Source organism: Brassica napus, unplaced genomic scaffold (genome assembly GCF_020379485.1).
Source record: "Brassica napus cultivar Da-Ae unplaced genomic scaffold, Da-Ae ScsIHWf_270;HRSCAF=446, whole genome shotgun sequence".
NCBI lineage: Eukaryota > Viridiplantae > Streptophyta > Magnoliopsida > Brassicales > Brassicaceae > Brassica > Brassica napus.
In genome coordinates this window covers 175,855-192,280 of record NW_026015992.1, presented here as the reverse complement: position 1 = coordinate 192,280, position 16,426 = coordinate 175,855, and the positions used below count along the sequence as shown (strand labels likewise).

Genomic DNA, 16,426 nt, shown 5'->3' with positions numbered 1-16,426 from the left:
AAACTCCATAAACAGAGAAGGAAACGACCCAACTCGTTCAACGGGTAGCAAAACGCCATGTCCACAAGCTCCCTTGTGTTGATCCTCTGCGACGGCGGAACCCTACAATCAGCTGCCATGTGTCGATGGAGACGTCGGCTACAGCCACAACCACCGCACTGTTGAACACCATAACCAAAAGATTCTTTCTCTCTCTCTCTCTCTCTCTCTCTCTCTAGTTGGTTTGACTTTGGTCTTGAAAACGTTTCGTGCGTCTTGCTACTAAAGTATTTGAATGTCCTTTTGGGACGTTGAGCACCTTTTCTACCGGATAGTTCTATAAATTAATAATATTGGACTATAATTTTTAATTAATTTATAGACTTATTAACATATAATATATGTTTTTTATAATATAAGAAAAATAATTGACTTACCGTATATAGATTTATTAAATTTTAGAAACTCGACTTCTATATAGTTTTTATTATATTTTTATATAGATTAAATATGTTTCATAGAATTTAAAAAAAATTTAGATATAATTTTACTTAATAGTATCAAAATATATTGAAATGTTAAGAAAAAATAGAAATGAACTACATTGTGAATATAAAACAAATAATATAAAATTTTGTTTATACTTATACAAACTGTATGTATATGAATTATTAATTTATGATTTTAATGAGACCATATATTTACATAAATTTTTTATTATCTTATTATTTTATCGATTTTTGTTATATATTAAATAGGCAATTCAAAACTGATTTTTTTATTAATTTATCATGTTTTAATATATCGAGTATTAATTTATAGAATTTTTATTGTATAATGTTTTGTTATTTTATTTTAATATACAGTTTTCATATTTACTAAAAGCAACCGAAAAGTTCAAACCTTTGAACTAGTCCTGGCTTTTAAACGAAAAATCATAAAGAAAACAGAACTAAACCCAAATTAAAACGAACCAATATTCACAGTTACCCGAATGGTTCGTTTCTCTATGCCAAAACAAACCTCAGTTGAACCGGAACCAAATAAATACTTCCTCTATTTCATATTATAGGTAGTAGCTTTAGTAAAAAAACTGTTTCACAATATAAGTAGTTTTCATGATCCATTCTGGTGATTCTCGGATGGGTCAGAGAAAGATCAAGATAGCTCTGGACAAGGATGGTTTATCACGTTAGAAGGCTTTGATGTACCAATGGAGACAAGGAATACGAGAGATACCCTTTCCCCTACATTCGGAGATAAAAGCGCTCATATGGGCAATTGAGTGCATGAGAAATTTACGGCAGTTTCATGTTATATTTCAACGGATTGTTCTCAATTGGTGAATATGGTTTCAGAACTAAAAGAATAACCAGCATTTGCAAGTTACTTGGAAGATATCAAGACTCTGAAAAGAAGCTTCACTCACTCAGAGTTCATTCATATACCCCGAACGCATGATAAAATGGCGGACAGTCTGGCACGCAATGCCATGAAACAACCGTCATTCGTCGTTCATATGGATGTAGAGTTACATTTTTGGTTTGTAGATTCTTAACTGAGTATGTTTATATTGATGACAAAATGTAGTTTTCATATTTCAATGTAATTTTTTTTCTCACCTATTCAATATTGTGTTACCGATTAAATAAGTTAATTTTTTGAAACTTCCGAATTAAAGGGAGAGAGAAATTCATTCACTTGATTATACAAATCACACAACACAAAGGAGACAAAGTAAGATTTTATTAAAGGCCAAATTAGAGTTTATAAGTTTTCAACGAAACTTAAGCCACATCTTCCTCTTCCACATTGATATATCATGGTTTTCTGGGGTTTTAACAATAATATAAGTCTTGTTTTAGAGTTTTAATGTATATTTTGAGTCGTTGTAGGTTCATGTACGTTTTGGACAAATTTGAAGATTTTTGAGCATTTTAGAACATGATCAAAATTGCACTGAAAAGACCAAGTTGAGAGATATCTATGTACCTAGTGTGGATTGACACCATCGATACTCGACACCCATCGTGGACAATAAAATTTCACGAGTTTTTAATGAAGTTTCAAAAATTGCAATTTGTCCCAAAAGTTTTATTTATTTCCAGCAAGTCCCTGATGTTTTATAGACATATATCTATTATTTTGAGCCATTGTTTGGGTAAAGATTTATTTTGCATGATGCTTTGAGGTTGGGAGCTCTGGGAAGCCGAAAGAATCTTTCTAAAGCCATGTTTTTCTCTTTAATATAATTATGCAGACGTTATTATTGATCTTGTGTGCTTTGAATATATCGCGATTCGCGAAGAGTATGATAATCCCTAACTATATCCATTTCAAGCCATCTAATGTCTATCTTACTCACTAGTCTGTTCTTATGGGGTTTATATATGGTTTTTTTTCTATTTCAGTTAATATTGGAAGTTTGGTAGCACATGATCAAGAAGACCATAAGCGATATCAATAATTATTAAAACCTTGCACCAACGCAATGGTCTATTTAAAAGTCACGCATAAATGGGATGGAGATGGTAAAAGAAATGTTCCGTTCAATGACACACACAAATACATGACTACATGTATACATTCTCGATAGAGTTATTAGCAATAGCCTTCAAAAGATTTTATTAAAACGATTCTTGTCCATCAAAAGGTATATATCAATATGTTACGTGTTCTTCCTCGCAGAGTAGGCACAGTAAGCTGCCACTCCAGCAAACGCAGCAGCCGTCACTACAAGTTGACAAACACAACACAACTTAATTTAGTTAAATCAGATTGTAATGGTTTAATTTTGGAAATAGTTAATATTGAAGATATAAAGCCACAAACCTGAAGCAATAACAGCTGAGTTGTTACTATCTTTCAGTTTAGTAACCACACAGTTTGATTCAAATCTCTTTCGATGACGTTCTATATCTGCAGACTGCGCCATTAGGTATACCAAATCAGTCATTAGAAGATGAACAAAACATACTATGAATATTACCAAAGTGATGAATGAATCAATTTACCGAGAGTTTGCCAACAATCATATGAGCTTTGTAGAAAATATCCTTAACATCATCATCATCACCCCAAGCATCTTCGAACTGATTGATCAAATCTTCAGTTACAAGCTCAACACCTCTCTCTTTAGCTTTCATAGCAGGCTGCCAGATCTCAAGAACCCTACAAACCCTTTAAGAGAAAGCTTATGTGGAATGTCAAGCTGTATAGGCTTCCCTTCTGACCCCATCCCAATACTTTGGAAAGGAAACGGCATCGTCTTATAGCCGTCAAACGCAAGATTCATAACGGGAGTTCTATACGGAAACGTGGAGTCCACGAGACGTTTCATGATGGCGTCGACTTCAGGGGAGATGACTAGGTCGTTGTATACCCAAACTGCGATTAAACCTCCTTCTTTGCGGAGAACACGTTTGACTATGTTGTAGAATGGTTGGAGATCGAAGTAGTGAACGGCTTGTGCAGCGACGATGAGGTCAACGGAGTTATCTCCGCCGACTAGAGCGACCATTTTGTCTTCGGACAACTCTTTTGGAGTGTGATGGTAGCTGATTCGCTCATGTTTCACTGCTCGTTTCAGTTGTGCTTCGTTTATGTCTGTAGCCACAACTTTCTCGAAGTACTCTGCGAGCTGTAGTTAAACAACAGAAGAAGTTATGTTAACTTCACGATCTAGTTCTTGTGTCATCATAATGATCTAGTGAAGATAAAAAAGTAAACTTTTAGACAGAAGAAAGAAGAAGCTTACACCAATGGCGGCTTGACCATTTCCAGTACCGACATCCCAAGCCAATTTGTGTTGACCGGTTCGAGCAGCAAGCTTCGTGAACCAGTCGATCGGGTACCTTGGCCTTGCGTTCTGGTAAGCATCCGCTAGTTTATCAGACAAAGCAGCCATTCTTTTTTCTTTCTTGATCTCTCTCTGTTATTCTTGTTCTTGATCTTGTCTTGCTTATTACATTTTGGGAATTATACACTGATCTTTATATGGAATGGAATGGAACCAAGTCAAAGTTGACAAAGTCAGATCTGGCGACGAGTCTTCTTCTTCTTAACCCACGAGTTGGTCTTTCTTCCATATTCTTAAACCAAATGAATGTTTAAAATATCTCGTCTGTACATTGTTGACTTTTCTTCCGTGTAATAACGGGCCTATTCATTTAGTACTATCTGCGTTTTTAAGGTGCTGAACTAATTTTTATTCGAAAATTATTTACTAAAAATTAGAGATTTATACATATATTTTTATAAAACAATTATTTTTAAAATATAGATAGAGATTTATACATATATTTTTATAAAATACTTGGTTTAAAAATATAGATAATCAAACTGGAATTTATTTAAATATATTTTTATGAAAATAAAAACAATTCTTTTATACATATATATATATATACTTACCTATATTTTAAAGCTTAAAATTTATAATATTTTTTTTAAATATCAGTCAAAATTTATTTTATTATAATATAAATTAATTATATCATTTAATATATCTCATACTTAATAAATATTCTGTAAAAAATATAATTTGTAAAAACATAACAAATAAATGTACCGTATTTATTATAATTTAATATTAAAATATATATATATATATATTAAATAAAAATATATTATTAAATGTAATTTTGAAAAATATATATTTAAAAGTTTCTTTTAAGACATCTTATTTTGAAAATGTTTAAATACTATGTTAGGCTTGATTGTATAGTTAATAAGTTAGTTATAGAGAAATAATTAAAAGTTAAACAAATATTGTATAACGATTTAACTGGATATTTAAAAAATATTAGTGCTTCTTTTTAATTAATAGTATAAATGATCTGTAATGTAGCTTGTGGGGCCTATAATACTATTTTGGACCTTATTAATATTTAGCTTTAGTGATATTATAGGCATAAACTTTTTAGAAAATGGACAAAATAATTTGAACTTTTAAATTTAAACCAAAAATATCTCTTACTCACAAAAACACAAATTTAATCTTCAACTTTCATTTGAGAACAAATAAATCACATATTTTCTTTAGCCAAACTATTTTACTCCCCTAAAAATCAAGCATTTGGTTCTATTAATTATAGCTAACAGTTGACTTTGCCATAATCGAGATAACTTGTTCAACATAATTATAAAAATACATTAGTGTAAAAATTGAAGATTAAAACGATTTCTTTAAAAGTAGTTTACTTAAATTTATATCTTTTTCATCTTAATTATAATCACTTACTTAAGAATTTTTCTAAATGTTTTAAACAAACTTAAAAATATTTTTTTAAAAATGAATCATATAATTCAAATAAATACGATGATAAGCAATGAATGAGCCATAATAATAGAATAACCGTTCATTGTAAGAAAAAAGCAATGAATGAGCCACAAACGACGAACCATAACCTTAACATCCCTTCCGTTGGGGCGCTGGACCTCTTTCGGGGGATAGTTGGGAATGTGGCTGCCCAGATACCAGAGTTATCAAAAAAAAAACGACGAACCATAACCAACAAAATTAAGATATGAATATAGAGGTCGAAAACCACATTCTAATAGACTAAAGACCTACCCAAAAAACATGCAAACATAATAAGAGAAAAGACATAATTTCGGACCGACAGCAGCTACGAGAGCTCATTCTATCGAATACAAAATGGAGAAATACAATCTTATCCTAGAGAAATGGAAGATCAGTAAAACGAGAGAGAGAGAGAGAGAGAGAGAGAGAGAGAGAGAGAGAGAGAGAGAGAGAGAGAGAGAGAGAGAGAGAGAGAGAGAGAGAGAGAGAGAGAGAGAGAGAGAGAGAGAGAGAGAGAGAGAGAGATAGTCACGTCTCACTCAAATTCTCATATGTAAATTTAAACTAAATTTTGAAGCGTGGGACTATTTTTTGTTTACAAATTTATTAACTTGTTTGTTTGTTCGCTAATAGATTTATTAAGCATGGGTGTTCGGTTTTGGTTTAGTTCCAGTTTTCTCTTTTTAGTTTTGGTTCGGTTCTTGTTTGGTTGTAATTTTTGGTTTTTCGGTTCAATAGATATAAGAACCGTTAGTTTTTTTATGAATTTGGATTTGGTTTGGGTTTTGTTCGGATAACAATGTTAAGAATCCGATAAAATTTCAAGTTCAATTAGGTTCAAGTTCAGTTTCCATTTTTCGGATAATCTTGAATAATTCAGATAAAAAATTATATTTTAAACATTTTGGTAAAATACTGGATGAGCAATTCTCATACATAGATAATTTTTAAGTTTTGGTCACAAAAATAGACCACAAAGAAGAAAATGACTAAAATATTTCATTTAATAGGTAAAATGACACTAATACCCTAGATATATATAAAAAAAAAATAAAAAAAAAAATTATAGTTTTAGATTATGTTTTCAAATTCGAACTTTTTTTTATAATTTTGTTTTGAAATTTTTGTTTTTCGAAATTTTTTTATTTTTTCAAATTTTCTTTTTGTAATTCGAAAATACTTTTTGAAACTATTTTTGTAATTTTTATTTTCAAATTTTAATATTTATTTTTTATTTTATAAATTTTTAAACCTCAATTCAAAATCCCTACCCCTTAACTCTAAATCCTAAAGTTTAGATTATTTAATCCTAGGGATATAAGTGTATATTTACCTCTTTAATGAAACATTTTGGTCATTTTGATTCTTAGAGTTTATATTTGTGACATAAACGTTTTTAGTGCTATTCTAGGGTATTTCTCATACTGGATACATTTAAATATTTTGGATAAAATATTTTTGGAATTCGGTTCTTTCGGAGAATTAGGATAATTTAGAATATTTTGGATAAAAAATATTAGGATAATTCAAATTTTGGATAGTTTAGTTTATAAATTGCATTTTAGAATATTTGATAATTATAAGAGAAGGTTACGCCAAAAGATACATTATGACTTCTCTTTATGCCTAAAGACACATTGCTTTTTGGAGCACTTTGTCTGTACGGAACCTGTTTTATGAGACAATTATGCCCTTTGTTTTTTATTAAAGAAGTAACAGAAAAGAAACTTAGTTTGTAGCGTGTGGTTTTGTTGGCAATAAATGCTACCTTAATTTTGAATGTGTTGTAAATAACCAGATGAAACTAAACTGATAATGGTGTTTATATTTATTAGTAGAAATATTTATATAATATTGTATGTGTATGTTCACGTGAGAGAGATAATGAAGTCTTTCATGTTTCTTCTCTTATGTTATTATACTTACAAAAGAAAGAAGGGAATGACCCTATTTATACATGTATCAAGTCGGTGACTTGATTAACTTGGAGGAAAAGAAAGAACATTAAAGCTTACATCTGGATAATGACTACATTATTTTCAGTAATAAGACAAGTATCTCTATGAATAATCATCCTTTTATAATACTTCCCCTTGATTATTCATCTTGTATCACGTAGTGCCTCGTTAAAAACCTAATCACGGAAAAATCCTGTAGGATAAAAACCGTGAACAGGAAAAAAGAGTACACTGCCGTAATCTTCCCCTGAGAATAGTGGACTTAGCTTTTTCTTCAAAGGTCACGCAAATGCCGCATTCCGATACTGTAGACGTGTTTTTGGAATGTTGTAGTTGGAAGAGCTTTGGTGAACAAGTCAGCCGGATTTTCGCATGACCGTACATACTCGATGTCCACTTCTTTATTTTTCTCGAGCTCTCTTATGTACGAGAAAAATCTTGGAGGGATGTGCTTTGTTCTGTCACTCTTAATGTTGCCTTCTTTGAGTTGAACGACACAAGCCGTATTACCTTCAAATATTTTCGTCGGCTCTTTAACTATTCCGCTTGATTTTTGAATATGGTGACTCATTGACCGAAGCCATACTCATTCTCGACATGCTTCGTGAAGCGCAATACTCTCTGCATGATTCGAAGATGTCGCAACTAGAGTTTGTTTCTGGGACCGCCAAGAGATCGCGGTTCCACCAATTGTAAAACCATATCCGGTTTTCGTTCGACTTTATAAATGGCATGTATCTGCAAAACCATACCAAACTCGGAGTTTCTAGGTAAACCAATTCTGAATCAAAATGTACCTTGGATAGAACTGACATGTTCTCAGCGCCATTCTAATTTTCATAAATAGAAAATGAGCTGTATCTTGCAAAGACATTAGTGTCTAAAACTATATTTTATCAAATACAACTTGCAAGACATATAAGCTCACAAATGCTTTATTAGCATCTCCAAAGTACTTATTTATATAAGATCTTACCTGGATCTTTTAAACATCTCTTTAAACATCGAGAGATCTATTTACCATTGGAGTACTCAAAGGAGTCGCTTTATTCATACAAAAACGTTTTAATAACCTTTTCGTATGATTTGATTGATGCACAATTATTCTTTCTCGGAGATGCTCTATCTGGAGCCCAAGACAAAACTTTGTCTTGCCGAGATCTTTCATTTCGAACTCCTCTTTCATATGAGTTCGAGCATCATCAACCTCCTTTTGAGTTCCAATTATGTTCAGGTCATCTACATATACAGCAATGATCACAAAGCCAGATGACAATTTCTTTATAAAAACGCATGGACATATCGCATTATTAACATATCCCTTTTTCAAGATATATTCACTTAAGCGATTGTACCATATGCGTCCGGATTGCTTTAATCCTTATAGTGATCGCTGTAACTTGACCGAACAAATCTCCCTGGATTTTTCTTTCAATGCCTCTGGCATTTTCAATCCCTCAGGGAGTTTCATATATATCGTTATCCAAACGATCCATACAAATATGCAGTCACAACGTCCATGAGATGCATCTCAAGATTTTTAGACGCCGTTAGGCTCATCAAAAATCTAAACGTAGTTGCATCCATTACCGGGGAATACGTTTCCTCAAAATCAATTCCCGGTCTCTGAGAAAATCTTTGGGCAACTAATCAGGTTTTATATCGTGTTACTTTTCTCACGAATACCCACTTATACCCAACAAGATTTATATTCTCAGGCGTTATGACTATAGGTCCAAAGACATTCTTTTTATTTAAGGAGAATAATTCAATTCGAATGGCCTTATGCCACTCCTCCCAATCGTGTCTTTTTAGCATTCTAAAATGGACCTTGGATCGAAATCATCACTTTTATGATCGATCTCTTTGGACACAGAAAAGGAGAACATTCCATCAACATCTTTTACCTTATAACTTATTATCAAGGGTGTAGTTGATGGAAATCTCATACTTTTCTGTTCCCTTCTCGTCATTTGGATAATATTTATTTGGTTCATCTTGAACCTCTTCATCTATGCCTTCTTTCAGACATTTTTATTATCAGGTTCTTCTGGAACCTTTCTGCTTTGCTCAATAAATTTTTTTTCTTTCGGGGATTTTTATCTTTAGAACCCGCTAGTCTTCCCCTCTTTAACTGAACCCTAGGTTCGTTTATTTTGTTACCATCAGTTTTTTTCTTTAGGAACATCAACTCTGGATGGAACATTTTCTGCTGGTATATCATGTCGTATCTGTGAACACATTTGGTAACTGGTTTGCCAAATTATGCAAATGCACAATTTCCTGAACTTCCAGCTCTCTTTGATTTGTAGGAGGACCAAAGTGTAACAACGAATGTGTACACCATGTAATTTATTTAGGAATTTCTCAAATTCTTCCCCCTAACGCTGGAAATTCATCCTCCGGGAAATCGTGCCGTAAACATATCACCAGTTACTGGTTCAAGATACCTTATATACGGCTTGTTCTAACTCTTCCAGAGTTTGATACATTCCCGAGAGTATATTTAACTCTCCAGGGACTACTAAATATCAAGATGTATCCAAGTCATTTTTCTCCTGCCAGACATTTCAATATATTGCATCTATTTTAAATTTTCTCCAGTGACCTCGGAACAAGCCGTTTTTCATACCTCAAGGTCATCTTTCATTTCCTTCTTTGGAGAAATATATACCTTGGACTTTTGGTCCAAAAATCTCTCGTTTTTCTAACGAGCTTTATATCGAATTGATGGCCAATCAATTCACTCTACCCTCATACATAGAGGTAGATTCATAATCCTTATTTATGTAGCGCTTTTTTTATTTTATTGTCGACAATCTATTTTCTCTTTAGTTCCATCTTTTTATCCGTACTGATATGGTTGATCGAGATCTCTTTATCTCATCAATGATTTACCCAGGTACCTGACTGTTATATTAACCATATTAACGGTCTCATCATGAGATTCATCCTCTATTTATATTTTTACTCCTTTTCGAGGACTCTTTGGAACCAAAGTGGTCTATCACGTTTCTAGCGTGCCATAGACTCATATATCGTCCGTTTTGGACACTATTTTCTTATTGGAGCATTTTCAGCTGGAATATGAGATTTCATTATTTCATCAAAATGTCTGGCATGCATTTTGTAAATTGATTATTCTACTTTTCATTGTAATCCATTTCACATATCTCATTCCATCAGCTTATCATATGCTTCTAGCAAACTTGCGAGCATATTTCTAAGTATCCATATACTTTATCCCTCTGGATTGTATGTCTTTATTAACACCGATCATGGGGATCATCTTACTTGAATTTACTTTATCAAGTTCTTTTTCAAGTGCGAACATAATTTCTCAATGTTCCACTCACTAGGATTCTTTAATTCTCCCCCTCGAGATGATGACACTCCATGTCTAAAATCTCGTACTGAATCCCACTCTAGAACCAATAACATATTCAGTTTTCCCATTTGGGATGAATTATGTTTCAAATTCTTTAGAGTGAGATCTTAATTTGGGGTCTGCTTAAAAAAATCACATATTGTGAAGTTGTTTGATGATTCATCATCCATGATGGTTTCCTTTATTTTCTTTTAAGACATGCTTTATATGAAAAATTTCTGGTTTTTCAACATTTCACAATAATGTCGATAACATTATTGGAGATGGCTATATATCAGTAAACTCCAAATTTACCACTCATTTATAATTTTGCCATCTTTTTCTTATGCATGTCTTTTCATCATAAGCTCCTCTAGAACTAATAGTATCTTTTATAGTAATTATACTTACTTATTTTGAGAGAGGAGAAATAGTTGTTACCTTTATTAGTCATGTACGATGACCCAATATCTGCCAGATATATCTATCTTCATTCTGAATCTTTAAATCTTATTCAGAAAGATAATTCTCATATCACATCGATTTTATTTTTATTTTCTGGACCAACCAGAAAATCTGAATCATCAAGATGAGTATTTAAGCTATGAAAGATGGTTCGGGCTCATAAGAGACGAAGTTTAATATACTTCCTTTCTCTTTTCCTTTTTGATTCTCGATATAGATCGGCTAAATATTTGGTATACGACAACTACGTATCCAATTTTCTTTCTAGCCGTATCTATAACCTTTTATGTTTGCCTTTTATCACCCGACCACTTTCATTTTCGTGGAAGTTCTAATTATTTCGCATGGACGGAATATTCTTTCTCGTCTACTTCCACGACCACGATAGGGGGTTTCAACCGCATCTACACCCTCGTCCTTTTCTAATAGGACCGACTTGATGGTTTAGTATCATGATTTCATTTTCCCCCCTTTTTTTTTTTAGTTTTCAAGGAGGATTTTCATCAACTCCAACTATTTATTGAATCCTTTCTTTCAAGGATTTAATTATTCAAAGATCTTCTAGATATTTTTTTATGATACACCTCATCTTATAAACCATCATTAAAGTGGTGTAAATTATCATGGCTTTATCTTTTTTTCATCCAATATAGATTATATCGATGATTTTTCAAAGCTCATTTTCTCTCAGGTGCATCTTTGCACCCACTGCCCAAGCCTTATAATTATTTCTCGTAATATCAAGGGCATTTATTTTGAGCTTTGTCAAAATTCACTTGATAACATTATTCATATAATAATATTATAATAAATATGAGAATTTAAATGCATAAATTAAAAGCATAAAATAAATGCATAAATTAAATTGCATAAATTTAAATTGCAGAAATTTAAATTGCAAAAATTTAAATAACATAAATAAAATCGGGAGGCTCAGCCTACCACATGATCCGATGAGTCATAGACTACCATATTGATCATTTTCCAAAGTCCGAGGAGACATGGTCTACCATTTTGACTTTTACTTATTTCAAAGTTCGAGGAGACTTAGTCTACCATTTTTGACATTTTCTTTTTATTTACGGAGGTAAAACCTTTCACGTAAATTTTTTTTTTCAATTCACGGAGGCAAAGCCTACCACGTGTTTCTCTGATCATGAAAGCATAGCCTACCATAACGATCAGTCGGGAAAGGCATCGCCTATCATCCCGGAATATAGACGGAGAAGGTCCAGCCTCTCACTCCGAAACAATAATAAAATTTAAATAAATTAAGTTTATTGAAACACATAAATTTAAGCATTACCTCGACTGGTTTGAGAACTTTCGGATTGATAAACCTCAGTTGGCCAGAGCTTCGTGCTGATAACGTGTTGTAAATAACCAGATGAAACTAAACTGATAATGGTGTTTATATTTATTAGTAAAAATATTTATATAATATTGTATGTGTATGTTCACGTGAGAGAGAGATAATGAAGTCTTTCATGTTTCTTCTCTTATGTTATTATACTTACAAAAGAAAGAAGGGAATGACCCTATTTATACATGTATCAAGTCGGTGACTTAATTAACTTGGAAGAAAAGAAAGAACATTAAAGCTGACATCTGGATGATGACTAATACATTATTTTCAGTAATAAAACAAGTGTCTCTATGAATAATCATCCTTTTATAACAGAATGGAGGTAGGTGTGTTGGTTTGTGTGATTTGATTTGGGCCTTTAGATTTTTAGAAAGAAAAGTTGATCTAATAGTTGGGAGTAGAGCTTTTTTTTATTAAAAAAATAGCACAAAATTTATTACCTTCTAATTAAAACTATTTTTTTCACACTCTATCACCTTTAAATTCATCATTATATATTTTTTCAATCTATAAATATATAGAGTATACATACCTAAAAATAAAGTATTTTTCTTCTAATTTTGATATCTATATGTATATATATTTTAATACTTATTTTTTTAGGTTAGTACATATATTAATATTGTGGACAGTTTTCTGGTGGATATATTTTAGTGGACAAAAGTCACATGAATGTGTTTTTTATAAAAAAGTCTATGGTGGTTGTGTTCTTAATGACAAGTTCTTACAATTTTAGTTGCGTAAATATGACTATTTGCATGTAATGTAACTTGTTTCTCCGCAGCTTCTTTTTCTATTTTTCACTATACATTCATCCAAGAAATATCCAAATACATATTCACGAGACACCATCCACGATACATTCATCCATGACATATCCACATACATATTCACGAGAAACCTATCCATCCACGATACATTCATCCATAAACCACTGTCCACGCATCACCCATCCATGAGTCTTATATCGTTGAATCAGTATACATACTCTCATACATGGTTTGTAAGATCAGAAAGTCCAAGACATTACATATACTTGAGCTTCCACTTGATTGTACAAAAACTTGAAACACAAACGGTCAATTGCATAGCTTCTTTATAAAAATATTAACACAATTCTCTTGACCACAAGTATCTTGTCCATAACTATCTTATCCACAATTCTTTCTTCTATAACACAATTCTCTTAACCACAATTCTCTTGACCACAAGTATTTTGTCCATAACTATCTTGTCCACAAATTCTGGAGAACCACAAAGAAGATGGCGGATGAAAGCAAGTATGTTAGGTCTTGAGTAGATATTCAGAGTTCAGACGGCGACAAGAGAACCGATCTGTTGCGAAAAGTCTCTCGGGGAGACATGGTCTTCTCTGTTCTCTGCAATGAAACAAAGATTCATCAAGAAACAGTGAGTTTTGTTTTAAAGCCGCTAGGACAAACTATAATTATGTCGTTGCTTGTGAAACGAGAAACAAACCTTCCATGTCGGAGATTGAAACTGAAGCAAAGCGGCGTGATTACGGACACTATAATTTCTGGATCGAGAAATCTGAGACAGAGAGAAAGAGGATTATGATTTGTTTTCTGAGATGTTACAAGATTTAGGAATTTAGAAAGGGAATAGATAAAGATGTTTTTAATAAAGAAAAAAAGGAATTAGCTTTATTGTTTTAAAATATTAAAGTGGTTATTATTAAAAGGTTCCATCTAGTTAATGAATTCAAAGAAAGGAGAGAGTTCACATAGTTGAAGGCTAGATAAAACAATTCACTAAGGGTATGACTGGTTTTCCCGCTACCACCCGCAAACGCAGCTTTTGCGGTTGGTAGCGGTTGCTGGCGTTTTGCAACAATCGCTCAAACCGCTCTAAACCGCTCCAAATCGCTCTGAACCTCATAAATTCAAAAGCTGGTTCCAGCTAGCGTTTGCGGTTGCGGGCGTTTGCGGGAGGATAAAAAAAAATTATTTTTTTTCCAAAACAATATAAATACAAAAATAAAAAAATTCAATAAAAAATTAAACTGAAATTATAAAAATGCTAAAATATATCAATTAAATTTTAATTAATATTATAAAACTTTAAAATAAAAATATTTTCTATATTTTTAAAAAATTTAAACTATAACTTTCTAAATATAAATTTTATATTTATTATAATATTATTATTTTTGATATTTTTATAATTGTATAAAATGTAAATATTGTTAATTTATTATTTAACTGCTGCTGCATTTGGTAGTTAACCAGTCATAAGTATCCCGCAAACGCACAAATTTCTAACCGCATAACCAGTCGTACAAATCTCTTAAAACCGCTAGAAACCGCAACCACCCGCATCCGCAAACTCCCGCAACCGCAACCGCAACCGCTGCGGTTAAACCAGTCAGGCCCTAAGGGCCTGACTGGTTCAAACGCAGCGGTTGCGGTTGCGGGAATTTGTGGATGCGGACGGTTGCGATTTCTAGCGGTTTTAAGAGATTTGTACGACTGACACTGCGGTTAAAAATTGGTGCGTTTGAGGATGACTTATGACTGGTTAACTATCTAATGCGGTAACAATCAAATAATAAATTAACAATATTTACATTTAATATAATTATAAAAATATTAAAAATCATAAAATTATAATAAATATAAAATTTATATTTAGTAAGTTATAATTTTAATTTTTGAAAATTTATTGAAATTGTTTTTATTATAAAATTTTATAATATTAATTAAAATATAATAGATATATTTTAATATTTTCATAATTTCAATTTTAAAATTTTTATTAAATATTTTTACTTTTGTATATATATTGTTTAAAAAAAAGAAAATAATTTTACCCTCCCGCAACCGCCCGCAACCGTAAACGCTAGCTGGAGCCAGCTTTTGAATTTATGAGATTCGGAGCGGTTTGAAGCGGTTTAGAACGATTTGAATGATTGTTGCAAACCGCCGACAACCGCTACCAACCGCAAAAGCTGCGTTTGCGGGTGGTAGCGGGAAAACCAGTCGCCCCCTAAGAAGAAGTGTTCACAGAACTCAAAGTATCTTTTTTGATAATTGGAAACTTGAATTGTGTATATTTTAGGTAAATATAAAACGAAAGATAATTGGAAATTTCTCTAATTATAAAACGAAAGATAAATATTATTTTAGGTATATAAATTGTATTTTTGAAAGTTTGGTTCTTGATTTGCTTCCGATTTGGTTTCAGTTTTCTTTTACAAATAATAGGAATCGTTATTGATTCAGTTTGCTTTCGTTTTTTGTTTGGTTTCATAGCAAATATTTGCAAATGAGGTGGATAAACGAAAAATAAGCAATTTGTCAAATGGTTCAAATCACATGTGATATATTTCAGTATTGGATTATTTTATAAAAATATTTAAAACTTTAATAAGATTTGAATATATTTTTTTTCTCAACAGATTTTAACAGATTTTATTATAGTTAGTTTAAACATATATTTCTTCAACAGATTTGTTAAACTAAAAATAATGATTATGCCCTTTTAATCTTCGATTCAATTTTAAGAAAATATTATTTTAAATTTATTTGAACATATCATTTTAATAAATGAGAAATTCCAAATTTTAATTAAACTATTTTAAATAAAAAAAAATTATTTTTTTTATTTGGAACAAAAAATCTTATATTTGTATTGATTAAACTATTTCGGTCATGCTAGAGATCGACCGTTAAACATAACTAACAGAATTAAATATTTGACTTTCACAAAATAGAATGATTTTGTTTTTTTTTTACCAACTAAAATTTATTTATTAATTAAATTGTAAACAAATTACATAAATACATATACAACTAGGGCCGGCCCGCCCTACGGGCGGGATATACTTTATTTATGATTTAAATTATTATTATTTGTATGATTTTGTGGTTAGCGTTTTAGGTTTGTGTTTGCAAAAGATGTGTATGATAATGATTTTTGTCTTTCATAAAATTTTAGGTGACAAAAGATTATATGTGATAAAATAT

At 31.7% G+C, this 16,426-nt stretch overlaps 1 pseudogene; it reads right to left on the bottom strand.

The window, feature by feature from the left end:
- Positions 1–2,508: 2,508 nt before the first annotated feature.
- LOC106361252 lies at positions 2,509–4,056 on the bottom strand (annotated as a pseudogene).
- Between the last annotated feature and the right edge of the window lie 12,370 nt (positions 4,057–16,426).